The following is a 15,317-nucleotide window of genomic DNA, read 5'->3' as shown; positions in this document are numbered from 1 at the left end:
AATTAGTGCAAGAAATAATATTATTGGAATTGTTTTCATTACCGACAAATGGCAATATACATAACAAAAGATGTACCGTAAATTAAATATATGATTTTTAGGTGATAAAAAAAAAAGACTACAACACCTTATTTATAGATATTTATAAGTATTTAACTTTAATTTGTTAATAATTTCATAACTTTTATTTTATTTAAAATTTAAATCTAAAAAATATTTTAAACGAAACAAAAAAAAAATAAGAAAAGTACAATACTGAACTTGTTTGCCACAAATTCATAAAACAAAATTATTATTAAAAGGATTAATAAAGAGAAAAGGAAAAGATGAGGTGCAATTAAGAGGTAAAACAAAGCAGTTTTTGAAATTTGCAATGAAGTACAAATTAAATAGAATAAAATTTCTTAGACAATCTTTTAAAAAAAAAAGAAAAGGAGGGGAAAAAAATTTAATCAAAGAATTATATACACCATCTTATAATAGACCATAATTTTATATAAATAATTGTATATTTAAAGATAAATGTTTATATAATAATTAAGTTTTATGTAGCAATAAAATAATAGTATACACAAAGTGTAAAACTTTGTAATCAAATCTTATTATTGGAGAGTACATGTCTTGTATTTGGTGACATAGTTGATTAAAAATACTAAAATAAGCAATAATAAGGACATCTATATTTATTAATAAATCATTCGAAAATTTCTACTTTTGTAAACTAATATGAACATCTCTCTTGATATATTATAGATTCATCTTCATCTTGACAATGAACTTATACGAAACTAATTAGGCCATTTTCTCTTTGATGAATCTTACGCCGCCATCAAGCTTTCTTCTTCATCTTGGCGAACTTGTGTTTGGTTCTTATGACACAAGAAGAAATTTTGAATAATATGTCTATGCTCTTCATCATAGTAGCCATATTACAAATTGCATTTTCAATGTCCCTCTTTTAGTTATTAATAATGTGAAAAAATATTAAAATGGAGAAAAAGAAGAAGGAGAAATGGAAATGAACATCCACCAATTCTATAGATTATTGTTATTTATAGATTGATCAAGTCCTAAGAATAGGTAGAAAAAAATTGAAAATACATATTATTAAGTGAGAATACAAATAGATAGAGGTTTTTTTATAACGTATGAGCTATAATTAAGTATAATAAATATGATATATTTTTTTTAATTAATAAATAAAAAAAATATAATGAAGAAAAAATTTAAAAAAAAGCAGAAAAAAGATAAATATTTTTCTTGGCCTAAGAGGCATGCCACATAAGCATGCTTATTAGTCTCCTTTATATAGAGAGAGATTTGTAAAAGGACAAGAAATCTCATTTACTCCTCTCATATTACACCTTTTAAATTTCTTTTTAGATATTTAATTTTGTAGTTCTTTACAAAAATTATTTTAATAATTTGACCCTCAGCCGGTACAAATTAATACAAGAGATATGTAAGTAAAACATAAACACTATAAGCATAGTGTTATAAAATAAGAAAAAATAAAGAAGAAGAAGAAGAAGAAGAAGAGTAGAGACAATAGAGAGAGTAATTCTTATTTCTTCTCTTAAGGGATGATTTACAATGAAGGAAGCCCTTCTATTTATAGGGGGAATTTTCCCCTAGTTTCACACTAAAAGACAAATACATCAAATCCTGATAGACATCAAATAGATCTTGATAGATCTTGATAGACATTCACTATAATTGATATATATCATAACACTCCCCCTTGAATGTCTAACAATACGCATATAGGCTGCCTCATTAAAAACCTTACAAGGAAAACTCAGTAGGACAAAACCTCGTAAGGGAAAAAGACTATAACGCATATTAGCTTCCCCTAATAAAAACTTTCTGGAACCTTTGCATTTAGATCTTGTGCACTATCTTCTTGAAAGTTGCAGTTGGAAGAGACTTGGTGAATAAGTCAGTCACATTGTCACTTGAACGAATCTGTTGTAAGTTAATATCACCATTCTTTTGGAGCTCATGTGTATAGAAGAACTTTGGTGAAATGTGCTTCATTCTATCTCCTTTTATGAATCCTCCTTTAAGTAGTGCTATGCAAGATGCATTATCTTCATATAAAATCGTGGGTAATTTGTAACATTTCATGCCATATTTTCTCTAATGAGATGTATTATGGACCTCAACCACTCACACTCTTGGCTTGCTTTATGAATAGCTATAATCTCAGCGTGATTCGATGAAGTGGCTACGATAGACTGCTTTATTGATCTCCAATATATGGCATTACCCCCATATATGAATACATAGCCTGTTTAAGACCGAGATTTATGCAGGTCGGATAAGTACCCATCATCAGCATAACCAATAATATTGGAACTGCAATCGTTTGAATAAAATAAGCCCATTTCGGTAGTTCCCTTTAGATACTGTAATATGTGTTTGATCCCATTTCAATGTCTCTTAGTAGGAGCAGAACTATACCTTGCTAGCAAATTTACTGAAAAGGCAATATCAGTTCTTGTAGTATTTGCAAGATACATTAGTGCACCAATTGCACTAAGATATGGTATTTTAGGATCAAGGAGTTCCTCATTCTTTTCTTGAGGTCGAAATGGATCCTTATTCACATCAAGTGATCGAACAACCATTGGAGTACTTAATGGATGTGCTCCATCCATATAGAATTGTTTCAACACCTTTTCTGTGTACGCATATTGATGATCAAAGATGTCGTTTGTCAAATACTCAATTTGCAAACCAGGGCATAACTTTGTCTTTTCGAGGTCTTTCATCTCAAATTCTTTCTTTAGGTAATTAATTGCCTTTTGAAGCTCTATTAGAGTTCCAATAAGGTTTATGTCATTGACATAGACAGCAAGTATAACAAACTCCTACGTTGTTTTCTTTATAAAAACACATGGGCAAATTTCATCATTCGTATAACCTTCTTTAGATAAATATTCACTAAGACGGTTATACAACATGCGTCTAGATTGCTCAAACCATACAACGATCTTTGTAATCTAATGGAATACATTTCCCAAGGCTTTGAACTATATGCTTTCGGCATTTTAAATCCTTCGAAAATTTTTATGTATATCTCATTATCAAGTGATTTATATAGATAGGTTGTTACCACATCCATCAAATGCATTTTAAATCTCCCATGGACAGTGAAACTAATAAGATAACACAATGTTACTGTGTCCATAACTGGTGAATGTCTCATCATAATTGACACCAGGGCGTTGTGAAAATTCTTGTGCAACAAGGCATGCTTTATACCTTTGTATTTTATTTTTCTCATTTCTTTTTCGCAAAAAGACCCATTTATAGCCAACAGTCTTAACACCATTAGGTGTTTGAGGTATAGGTCCAAAAACTTCACGTTTGGCAAGTGAATTCAATTCAGATTGAATTGTTTTTTGCCATTTTGGCCAGTCATTTCTTTGTCGACATTCTGTGACAGATCGAGGTTCAAGATCCTCACTTTCTTGCATGATTTTTGTTGCAACATTATATGCAAAGACATAATCCACTACTATTTCAGATCGATTAGTTTCAACATCACTTGAATTTATGTATAGTTCCTCATTTTCTTGAGTCTCAGGCTTATTGATTCCTTCAGAGATATCAACATTTCTCAAATCTTGAACTTCCATATGTGGATCTTTCGTAGTGTCATCTTGACCATTTATTTTTATTTTTCTAGGATTTCGATCTTTAGAACCTAATGGTCTGCCACGCTTCAAGCGTGCTTTAGATTCATTAGCTATGACACTAGTGGATGGTCCTTTAGGGACATCAATTCGAATTACGATATTCTCTGCAGGAATATGTGATTTAGTGATCCTTTTCAAATCTGTAAATGCGTCCGGCATTTGATTTACAATTCTCTGCGGATGAATAATCTTTTGTACTTCTTGCTCACAAATAGAAGCACGTGGATCAAGATGAGATAATGATGGATTTTTCCACAAAATTTTTCTTTTGATATCACTATCTTCTCCTCCTAATTTTGGGAAAAGTATCTCATCAAACCGATAATCTGCAAATCGAACAGTGAACATATCTCCCGTTAATGGTTCAAGATAGCGAATAATAGAGGGTGATTCAAACCCAACATAAATTTCTAACCTTCTTTGGGGCCCATCTTGATGCAGTTTGGTGGTGCTATAGGCACATATACACCGCACCCAAAAGTTCTCAAGTGAGATATATTAGGCTCCTGACCCAAAATTAATTGCAACGGAGAAAATTTATGATAATTTATCGGTCTAAGACGAACAAGTGTTGCAGCATACAAAATTGCATGACCCCAAACAGAACTGGGCAACTTAGTTTTCATCAGTAATGGTCTTACTATCAACTATAGACATTTAATTAATGACTCAGCAAGGCCATTTTGACTGTGAACATGGGGTACAGGATGTTCTACTATTATCCCAATCGATAAGCAATAGTCATTAAATACTTGGGATGAAAATTCTACAGCATTATCAAGGCGAATAGACTTAATTTGATTATCAGGAAATTGAGCCCGTAATCACATTATTTGTGCCAACAATTTTACAAATGTCAAGTTGCGAGATGACAAAAGGCACACATGAGACCATCTAGAAGAAGCATCTATTAGGACCATGAAGTATCTAAATGACCCAGTTGGTGGGTGAATTGGTCCACAAATGTCCCCATGTATGCGTTCCAAGAATGCGGGGGACTCAATCCCAACTTTTATTGGCGATGATCTCACAATCAGCTTGCCTTGATAACAAGCATTACATGAAAATTCACCATTCGAAAGAACCTTCAAATTCTTTAATGGATGCCCATTTGAATTTTCTATTATTCGTCTCATCATTATTGATTTTGGATGTCCCAAATGATCATGCCAAAGTACGAAAGTATTGGAATCAGTAAACTTTTGATTTACTATAGAATGTGCCTCAATTGCACAAATCTTTGTCCAATACAGGCCAAAAGATAAAGCAGGAAACTTTTCAACAACACATGTCTGTCCAGAGACATTCTTGGTGATACCAAGATATTCAAGATTCATCTCATCAAATGTCTTGATATGATAACTGTTTTCACGTATATCTTTAAAACTCATCAAGTTTCTCTGAGACTTGGGAAAGAACATAATATTATTTATGATTAGTTTAGTTCCCTTGAGCAAGATTATAATAGCTTTTCTGAAGCCTTCAATTAAATTAGCACTATCAGAAATTGTAGTAATATTAATCTTACCCATGTTTAGATGAGAGAAATATTTCTTATCTTTAAATATCGTATGTGTAGTGCTCATTCTTCCATATTTATGAAACCATCACCAATCAAGTGATTAATTTTTCCTTCATATCATTATCATTGACCGTCTCTCCACAAAGTATCAATTGAGAAGAAATTCTGAACATGGCAGAATTATATTCATGAACAGACTTGTAGTCTTGAAATCTTAGATGCATCCACTCATATCATGCTTTCGGGAGGATGACCATCTTTATATGGTCTACTTTTCTTTTAGGCTATTCCACAATACGAGTGAATCCTTAGTAGTAAGGTACTCAATTTTCAGAACTTCGTCAAGATGATGACGCAAGAAAATCATAGTCTTAGCACGATTTTGACTAGATGTTGTATTTTCATTCTTTATGGCGTCTCCAAGACCCATAGCATCTAGGTGGATTTCAGCATCCAACACCCATGAAATATAGTTCTTGCCCGAACTTTGAAGGGCAACGAACTCACACTTCGTAAGATTGTTAGCCATATAGAAAAAGGGAAGAAAAATAATAATACTTTAGCCTTAACCTTCAAATTTGAGATGGTAAAGTCTCGTGCTGATAACGTGTTATAAAATAAGAAAGAATAAAGAAGAAGAGTAAAGACAATAGAGAGAGTAATTCTTATTTCTTCTCTTAAGAGATGATTTACAATGAAGTAAGTCCTTCTATTTATAAGGGAAATTTGCTCCTAGTTTCACACTAAAAAACAAATACATCAAATCTTGATAGACATCAAATAGATTTTGATAAATCTTGATAGACACTCACTATAATTGATATATATCATAACACATAAGTTATAATATTCTCTTTTAGTGTTTTCCTGTTCTTTCCATCTGCCACACCAAAATAAGTTGCAAGAATGGAAGAAGAAAGCTGTGTAAACAAAAAGAACAGGCTGTTTAGCCATTGAATCCCTATGAATACGTATAAACACAAAGCAAAAGCCTCTTGTACAGTTCTTGGAAAGAAAAGTGAAACACGATCTTAATTCAACTTCAAAATTAGCCCCAGATAAGAATTGTTCAAATTATATATAAAAAACAACAACAATTCATCTCCTCAACCAATATGATCACTCAAACAGTACCTAACCTGAACGTCTGAAGCGTCGGGGTCCAAAATTGAGTAAACAAAAAATTTGAATGATTCTGTCTCAATAACACACCTAAGACAATGAATCTTGAGCCTAAAGATTGTCAAAGACCATATAAAGAGACAAGATCTGTTTCTTCAACCAAATATGGTACAATTGACAATTTTACATACACATAACAAAAAGTCCAAAAGAATCATTAGAATTTCCAAGGAAAACATTGAAGATTTGAACAAGAACCATCCCAAGTAGCACTACACAAATCTTGCTTTATTCCTTTTTCAATATCCATACCATCACAACACTTACAAACCATTCCAAGAGTCTCAGACATCTTCAAGAACTGTATTGATGAAGATAACTTACTACTATGTTGTTGTTGTAAGGAAATTGGTCTTGCAGCATCTGCATAACCAAATCTTGATTCTTCTTGAAATGAGAAATTGATAAGCATAAGAGATAGCAAGAGAAAATAAACCTTTATTGATGACATGTTGTATTTTCTTTTTTCCTGTTCAGACTGTGATTATACAAGCAGAAGATAAATTTATATATATGCAAGCTTTTAGATGTTCATTGTGGAGGAGTTAGAAGAAAGTGAGATTTAATTTAATATAATAGATTAAAGTCAACTTTTAATACTATTGCTTGGCTGTTTACCTCTACTTCGAAAGGTACATTTGAGTATAAATGTGGGCTTCTAGAGATGACAGAGTGTCCAACACGCCCCCCACATGTGGATTATTTCCTTTCTTCATAATATACAAATTCACAGTTAATTATATTTAATTGGAGAGTTGGAGTTCTATTTTTATAGCTTTACAAATTTGTTCTTAGTTTTGAGTTATTTTTGCAAAAGATTTTTAATTTTACATGTAAAAAATCTTCATTTTTATAAATAAGAGATATAAAAATATCATTTTTCTTCTATTGATTTTGCAAATGTTCATAAAAGATCATTTTCTCTGAGTATATCTACTTTCTCCCATTAGAATACTTGATATTTTTTTAGACTTAGGCATATGGATATAAGAAATTTACGTATTCGTAAAAAAAAAAAAAAAAAATCTTAACTAAAATATCCCTCATTATGAAATGTTCTTTTTTTTAGGTTAACATAATTATTATTAGTTTTCTTATATTAGGAACGTGCCAAGGGCAAATTTGAAAAAGAAAAATTAAATACGTTTTTTATTTTGTGAAACGTCAATGATTTTGGATCAATTTTTAGAGGCTAAAACATCAATTATTTTGAACTGAAATGACTAATAATTTCATTAATTCACATATTAAATATGCTTTTAATTTTGGAAATGAGTTTGGAAACACATTCAATATGATCACACCCCCTTTGTAACTGTAAGGCAACCAATTCATTTCGGGCCCAATTATGACTTGGTATCCAGTGTTCTTTTCGGATCAATTAATTTTTGAAGTCACTCCTTGACTCATTCATTCAAAATACACATTTAAATTTCTTTATACAAACTCCATCTATTGGAATTATTTTTTGCTGATATGGTGATAATATTGTTATAGAGAACACATAATGCACTATATCACAAATGATCTTAAGCGATAATAGCGTAATTACCGCAAGATGTGTTTTTTTAGAATCATTTATTATTGACAAACTATTGGTCTAATAATATATCAAGAACTTTGCTAATATAGTTTTTGGACGAATATTTTCTATTGGCCATCCTCGAGTTTGCATGGCTCTGTAAATTACAATATGTGGGAAATAAGTTCTTGTCATTAGGTCAAATGCATTTATGTCATCATTTTGTTGAGAAATTTTCAACTCACCAGTAGTTTCTTAGTCTTCTTTTTTACAAGAAAATGTAATGTTCTATCTAAACTTGAATACGACGACATTGAGTTTCTAGAGGAAAAATTGGTCAAAAGCTCAGTGAGACACAACCCAAAATATTTTGAAATTTTCAAATTTTCTAGCTAGGAATTAGTTAATTTATGACCTTAGAGTAATTCTAAATTTCCTAGCTAAGAATCAGTTAATTTATAACCTTAGAGTAATTCTAAAAAAAAAATATTTCCAGTGAAATGTTGTTATAGTTGATAAGCGTTATGGAGATATGAGATATCTGATAGATAAATAATCACCATGCCAGTAGTTGGTGTAATTGATCTTAGGTGTATTTATATGCCCAAAGGTCATATTTTGCCCATATTGTAGCCTAGTTTGGAGAACAAATTATCTTGTATAGGTAGGTATTGTTATACATTTGATTTAAATGAGCTAACCTACGCGATTAATACTATTTCAGGAGTGAATGAGGCATATGGAGACATAAGACGACTACAGATTACAAAGGATGTGGGATGTGAGCAAAATAGCAGAAAATGGAGGTTGCCAGGCAAGGCCTACACGGCACCCCTTGGGGCTGCACAATGACCATGTGCCACATCCCTTGCGGTCGCGCGATCGGGCCTGTGGCGCAGGGGTGACTCCGGGTCAGCCAACTCTTTTAAATCAGACTTGTTCAAGGGATCGGGGGTAATTTCACAATACATTTATAAATACCCCAAGTACGTTTCTGAGAGGAATTATGCATTGTTTTTTGAGCAGTGAAAGAGGCTAAGGGCTTTTCAATCATTAGGGTTCATCTTCTGTAAACTCTTCCACACTTAATTCTCTTATATGAACAAGATTTCTTTTGTAAGTTTGTTTCAAAGCATGTGTGGCTAAAAACCTTGTTCTAGGGTTATGACTAGAACATGATATTTAGTATTTGATTTGAATCAATGGAGTTCATTTTCTCATGCGATTGTGCTTGTGTTCTTGAATCTAATATTTTAGTGTCTGACCAACATTAGAATAAATGTGTAATTCTTGCATTACTTGACCACGAAAAATCGAGAATAGGACGAAGAACAAGAGGAATAAGATCATCTCTTATGAAAGTAGGGTTGATTCGTAACTAGGATAAAAATATACCTAGTTTGTCTTTTTGGGTTAGAAATGGGATGAACACGTAAAACATTTGAATTAGAAAATCACATTCCCGCTCAACAATTTAGTTGTGAGACTAGTTCAAATAGGTGACTTAGAGGATGACCATTCTCGGATTGTATACTTAACCTTGTAGCCTGCAATTTGAGAAATAAAGTTCACTGAGACGAACAAATGTCAAACATGATTGTGATACATGTTGTAGCCCTGGAATCTCCTTAATTATTGGTTATGACTTTGCTAAGAATTGTAATTGACATCTTTTAATCTTTCGCATATTACTTGAAATAATAAATCTAATACAATAAATCACTTGTCTGAATACTATTATAAATTGAATTAAGTGAATTGTTAAGCACACAAGTCCCTGAGGATTCGACATCCAACTCCTAAAGAGCTGTTACATTACTTACTAGACCACGTATACATGCGTGTGCGGTAGGTCGCAATAAGTTTTTGGTGTCGTTGTTGGGGACTTAAGAAATTAGTAATTTTCCTAAAGTTTATTTTTGATAATATTATACAAGTATTGACAACTTGATCTTAGCGGCTAATTTTTGTAGGTCAAGTTTATACCTCAAGCTAGCAAGAGAATAAGAATTGGTTGAATCATACTTGGAGCCTGAAAGAGTATTTCATTAGAGGTAGAGGGAAACAACTCTACAATACCCAATTCAACAACTTCAGCTGGATGATCCAGTAGAGACTGTTTCTACTGAAATAACAGCAGCTAGGCCAGTTTGAGAAAAGGCAATCCCACTTGCAAACAATGTCACCAATAGCATTCACAAATTAGATGTATGCACACTAGCGGATAGTTCATAGGACTATCTCATGAGGATCCACAACAACACTTGCAAAACATTCTTAAGATCAGTGATACATACATTTCCGTTGGGGTCTCTACTAACTATGCGCCACTCACCCTCTTCTCTTTTTCTTTGTTATAGGAAGCTAAAAGGTGGTTGAAGGCTGAACCACCTGATTCCATCACTTTCTGAGATAATTTGACATAAAAAAATTAATTTATTTTCTTCCATCTTGAAAGACTGCGAGGTTGAGAAGTGAGAGACTAAGCTTCAGACATAAGAGTGGTGAAAATCTATATCAAGCCTGAGAGAGGTTCAAGTCTATGCTTCGTAATTGCCCACACCACCATCAAACCAATGAGATTTTAGTGCATACTTTTATAGAGGAACTTGAACCCAATTCAAAGATTCTTCTGAATTCAGCAACAGATAGGCAGGCGCTAGAGAAGACATATGATGATTTGTACATACTTCTAACTCATATATCACAGTGGAACACAAATGTTTTAAGAAGCACCATAAAAAAGGTTGTAGGGTTTACAGATCAATTGATAGACATTGTAGCACAAGTTGCTTTTCTACAAAATCAAATAACCACTCAATTCAGTAACTTGAATTTGAGGCATCAGCAAGCTTCTATTAATATTATGTAGCAAACTTAGACATGGTGTAAGGTATGCAGAAATGGAGATCATTCAGTAGATGCATGTGCAAATAATCTGGATTCAATAAACTTTATGGGTAATATATAATTCCAGGGTAATCAAAATTTTGGAAACTCATATAATGCATATCGGTGAAATCACCTCAGATTCTCATGAGGTGAAAATCAAGGGCAAAATGCTAATTAATATAGAAGACCAGGAAATCAGAATCTGCGGCAACAAGCTCAGAATAGTAATTCTAATGCACAGTCAAGTAATATTAAGGAAATATTGAAGCAGATCATGGAAAAATAAGCACAAATAAAGACTGATATAAAGAATCAATAATTGGTTACAAAGACTTTAAAGGTTCAGTTGGGACAACTTACTAGGGCATAGAAACTAAACTTCAAAGAGGTTTACCCAACATTACAAATTCAAAACCTAAGTAAGTTAATACAGTCTCTACTCATAGTGGTCTGCAATTGGAGGAGTTAGAGCCTAAAAAGGTTACTCACAGGGCAAGTATACGTGGTCTAGTAAGTAATGAAAAAAATGTGTCAAGTGTTAATATTATTTTGGACTTGACACTTGACACTTTGATGCAGATCTTGATCTCTTATATATTTTAGATTAGCCTTTTGGGCGCTTATAGATGTGGCTGCTGGGCAGCTCATAATGAGAGCATATAATAAAGTTAGAGTCTTCAATGTTTACAAGGCTATGAAGCTATCAACCATCTATGAAGAGTTATTTGCCATCATGGTAATTTATCTTGAATCATACATTCCACTCATTACTCTAAAAAATCCATTGGAGAGATCTCTAGTTGGACATTATATTTTTAAAGATGTAAAGTCCTATGAGATGCTACAAGTTATAGATGTAGCCAGCATATGTATCCGTATAGGGGATTTTGCACCATTGAATAGACCTCTTGGTCCATCATCAAAACCATCTATTGTATAAGCCCCAAAATTAGAGATGAAGACTTTTCCATTACACCTCAAGCATGCTTACTTGGGGGATAATGCAATCTTACCAGTTATTCTCTCTACAGGGTTATCTGAAGCACAATTTGTTGAGGTTCTATCTGTTTTAAAAAGAGGAAAAAATGATTGGATGGTAGATGTCTAATATTAGGGAATAATCTCAGCATATTGCATGCATAAAATCTTTATAAAAGAAGGGAACAAGCCTAGTATTCAACATTAGCAAAAATTAAATCTAGTGATGAAGGATGTGGTAAGGAAGGAAGCGATTGAGTGGCTGAATAAATGCATTATTTATCCCATTTCAAATAGTAAGTGGGTCAGTCTAGTTTAGTATGTCCCCAAAAAGAAATGCATGACGATGGTTATTAATGAGAAGAATGAGTTGATTACAACTCGAACTATAGGATGAAGTATTTGCACGGACTACCATAAGTTAAATGAAGACACACAAAAGGATCATTACCCCATTCTCTTCATTGATCAAATGTTAGACAGGCTTGTAGGGCAAGAGTATTATTATTTCTTAGATGGGTATTCAAGCTATAATTAGATACAATTAATGCCGAAGATCAGGAAAAGATGACATTTACATGTCCCTATGGTACCTATGCCTTCAAGTGTATGCCCTTTAGGCTATGCAATACACCTGCGACCATCTAACACTACATGATGGCAATATTCTATGACATGGTAGAGGACTTTATTAAGGTATGTATGGATGATTTTTTTATTTTTGGTAACTTTTTTGAAGTCCGACTGCAAAATCTTAATAGGGTCTTTGCAAGATATGAATATACAAACCTGGTACTTAACTACGAGAAGTGTCACTTCTTGGTAAGGGAAGGCATTGTCCTTGGCCATAAAGTATCCCAAGAGGCTTAGAAGTTGATCGTACAAAAATCGAGGTCATAGAAAAGCTACCTTCACTCGTATATATGAAGGTTGTGCATAGTTTTCTTAGGCATGTTGGGTTCTACAAGTGATTCATAAAGGATTTCTCCAAGATTTTAGGGTCCATGTGAAAACTTCTTGAGAAAAAGTTGAAGTTACAATTTTGTGATAATTGTGTGAAAGCCTTTGAGGCTTTGAAGAAAAAGTTGCTTAAGGCACCTATATTTATTTCTCCCAACTAGGAGTTACCCTCCGAATTAATGTGTGATATGAGCCATGTGACTGTAGGATCCATTTTGGGGAAACAGAAAGAGAAGGTCTTTCATTTAATTTTTTAACACCTCGTTTGTTTAAGCTAAAATTTAAACCGTTGTTCCTAAGTGTGTAAACTTTAATCCCAAGATTTGGATATTAATATATATGTCATGATTATTATCCTAGTGTATAAAGTGCTATCGAGGTGAAAAATATTCATGGGAATCACTTAGAGCAAAGTTTAGCTAAGAGCCTTTGATTCGACCAAATTTTAGTATTTGATTCTACAAGAGTCATATTTGAACATGTATAACTCTTTACATATGTGGAATTTTTCATCTCAAGACCCACCAAGTTGTAGATAATTGAATTATCTTTCCAACGATACTAATTTTGCCTTAATCCGATACCCAAGCAAAAATTTATGACTATGCTAAGGTCGTGCGTCGTATGGCAATCACAAATATCCACTGGATGAGGTGTGCTATTGGCATGCACCGCGCAACAAAAGTAAAGTGCCAAAAGTTGCTCCTTTTTTACTTATATTAAGAGCGTTGAAGTCTTTTCACACCTCTAAACGATTTCTAATCCTTCTTAAATGAATTAAAGGGTTTTAAAACACCTTATTACCTACTCTTCATGATATTAACTCACGTAAACCCTTCCCCTCTATCCAACAACAAGAAATTCAATCTTTCTCTCTAAGAATTCAAGTATCCAAGCTCCAAGTTCAAGTTTTCCTTCATGAATTCATCCAATTAAGGTATATGGGGTATTCATCAATGGGTTCCTTTCACCCATTGAGCCCTAAAATCCTCTCTTTGATTAAAGTATGAATTTTTCCTTCATTATGGAATTTTACATGTTCAAGATGAACTTAATCCATGCTTTTTCGTAGTAATTTGAATTCAATCCATGTCCTTATATGACCCCATGTAAATTAGGTTATGTAATGCTTCAAATTTCAAGTTCTTATGTATATTTAAATTGAGTCCATGTTAACTTATCCAATTCATGCATCAATCCAAGTGTGTATAATATCTTGCCAAGTTTAACTCATTCCTATGTTCCAATTCATGAAATTCCTCAGCTTAATTAAATGTCTTATGTTTTGGGTCTTTGAACTATGATGTTATATCACTGTTTTAACGTTGTTATCGTATTTTCTAATCATTCAGTATTGGTGGGTTATGAACCCCCAATACCAATGTGTCCATACATAATTTTTGTTATCAAGTAACAAGTCAGTCAAACCATTGTTTAATTATCATATTCAGAACATCATGTTTATTTTTAGCACTTTCAAGTATAGTACCATGTCATGTTAAACGACTAATAACACCAATTTAATTCTATTAGGAGTAATACTTAGCACCGAGCGAACTTAGGGATGACGACTCCCTCGTTAATAGAGGCATTAGTCGTTAGTATCAGTCCCTAAGTCCCGGACCTACGGTGCCATCATAGATTATGAGGTGTCCACCATCAGTAGAGGAATGGCACCCTCGTCCTTTAGGACATCAGCTTTGTGGATTCACATCGTCAGTCATTTGTTGGTATGTCACTACCCGAGACTATCCCCTGGTCGTAACACGATGCTTAGAATCACAAGTGATCCCAAACTAACTCATGAACTAGCCTACTGCTTGAGCAACTAATTTAAATTGTATAAAACTAAATTTAAAGAGTGGAAGCATAATCATGAGGAAATATGAATAAGTATAACACTAATAAAGTTTACATCTTGACAAAACTGAAGAAAGAAACTTGAATTACATGTAATGACTCTAACTGACTATCTATGAAGCCTCTACTATACTGACAATAGACAGCTGGACATGCCTCCAACTACCACTAATCAATACATGTGGATAATCATAATATAGTACATGAAATACTACTGACTGGAGTCCCAAAAATAAGAGAACTCATCACTTGCTGCCTAGAAGCTGCGAAATGTCTGATTATGATAGGTGGGATACAACTGGTACCTATATTATGAGACAATGTAGCACATAAACACATATGTGGATCAGTACTTCTGGAATGTACTGAGTAAGTAGGGATGAATGTATTAAGTAAAACTGAATAAATACATCATTTTTAAAACATGCATGCTAAGTGCAAGTAGACTCATCAAGTGACTGAAATCAACTAAAATCTGAAGTATCTTAAAAAATGAGTAATAAACACAATCTAATAAGTTAGTGAATCACTACACTTAGTTTCTTAAATCCTTACTTTTGTAGAATAAGTAGAACTGAAGCTGGGAAACAATGAAACATAAATATTGTATGTAAATCTTATGTAGGCTGAACATGTTGTAGAACTGAACTGAGGGTCTTGTATAGATACTAAGCATGAAAAACATGAACATGTAAAA

The 15,317-nt window shown here is 33.0% G+C and overlaps 1 non-coding gene across 1 annotated transcript; it reads right to left on the bottom strand.

Annotated features, from left to right (window-relative positions):
- Nucleotides 1–10,394: 10,394 nt before the first annotated feature.
- On the bottom strand, nt 10,395–10,501 carry LOC124887479. The gene has a single exon (XR_007045252.1). It is a non-coding gene; the product is annotated as a small nucleolar RNA R71 (small nucleolar RNA).
- Between the last annotated feature and the right edge of the window lie 4,816 nt (nt 10,502–15,317).

Source organism: Capsicum annuum, chromosome 9, assembly GCF_002878395.1.
Source record: "Capsicum annuum cultivar UCD-10X-F1 chromosome 9, UCD10Xv1.1, whole genome shotgun sequence".
Lineage (NCBI taxonomy): Eukaryota > Viridiplantae > Streptophyta > Magnoliopsida > Solanales > Solanaceae > Capsicum > Capsicum annuum.
This window is presented reverse-complemented; position numbering and strand designations above follow the sequence as displayed.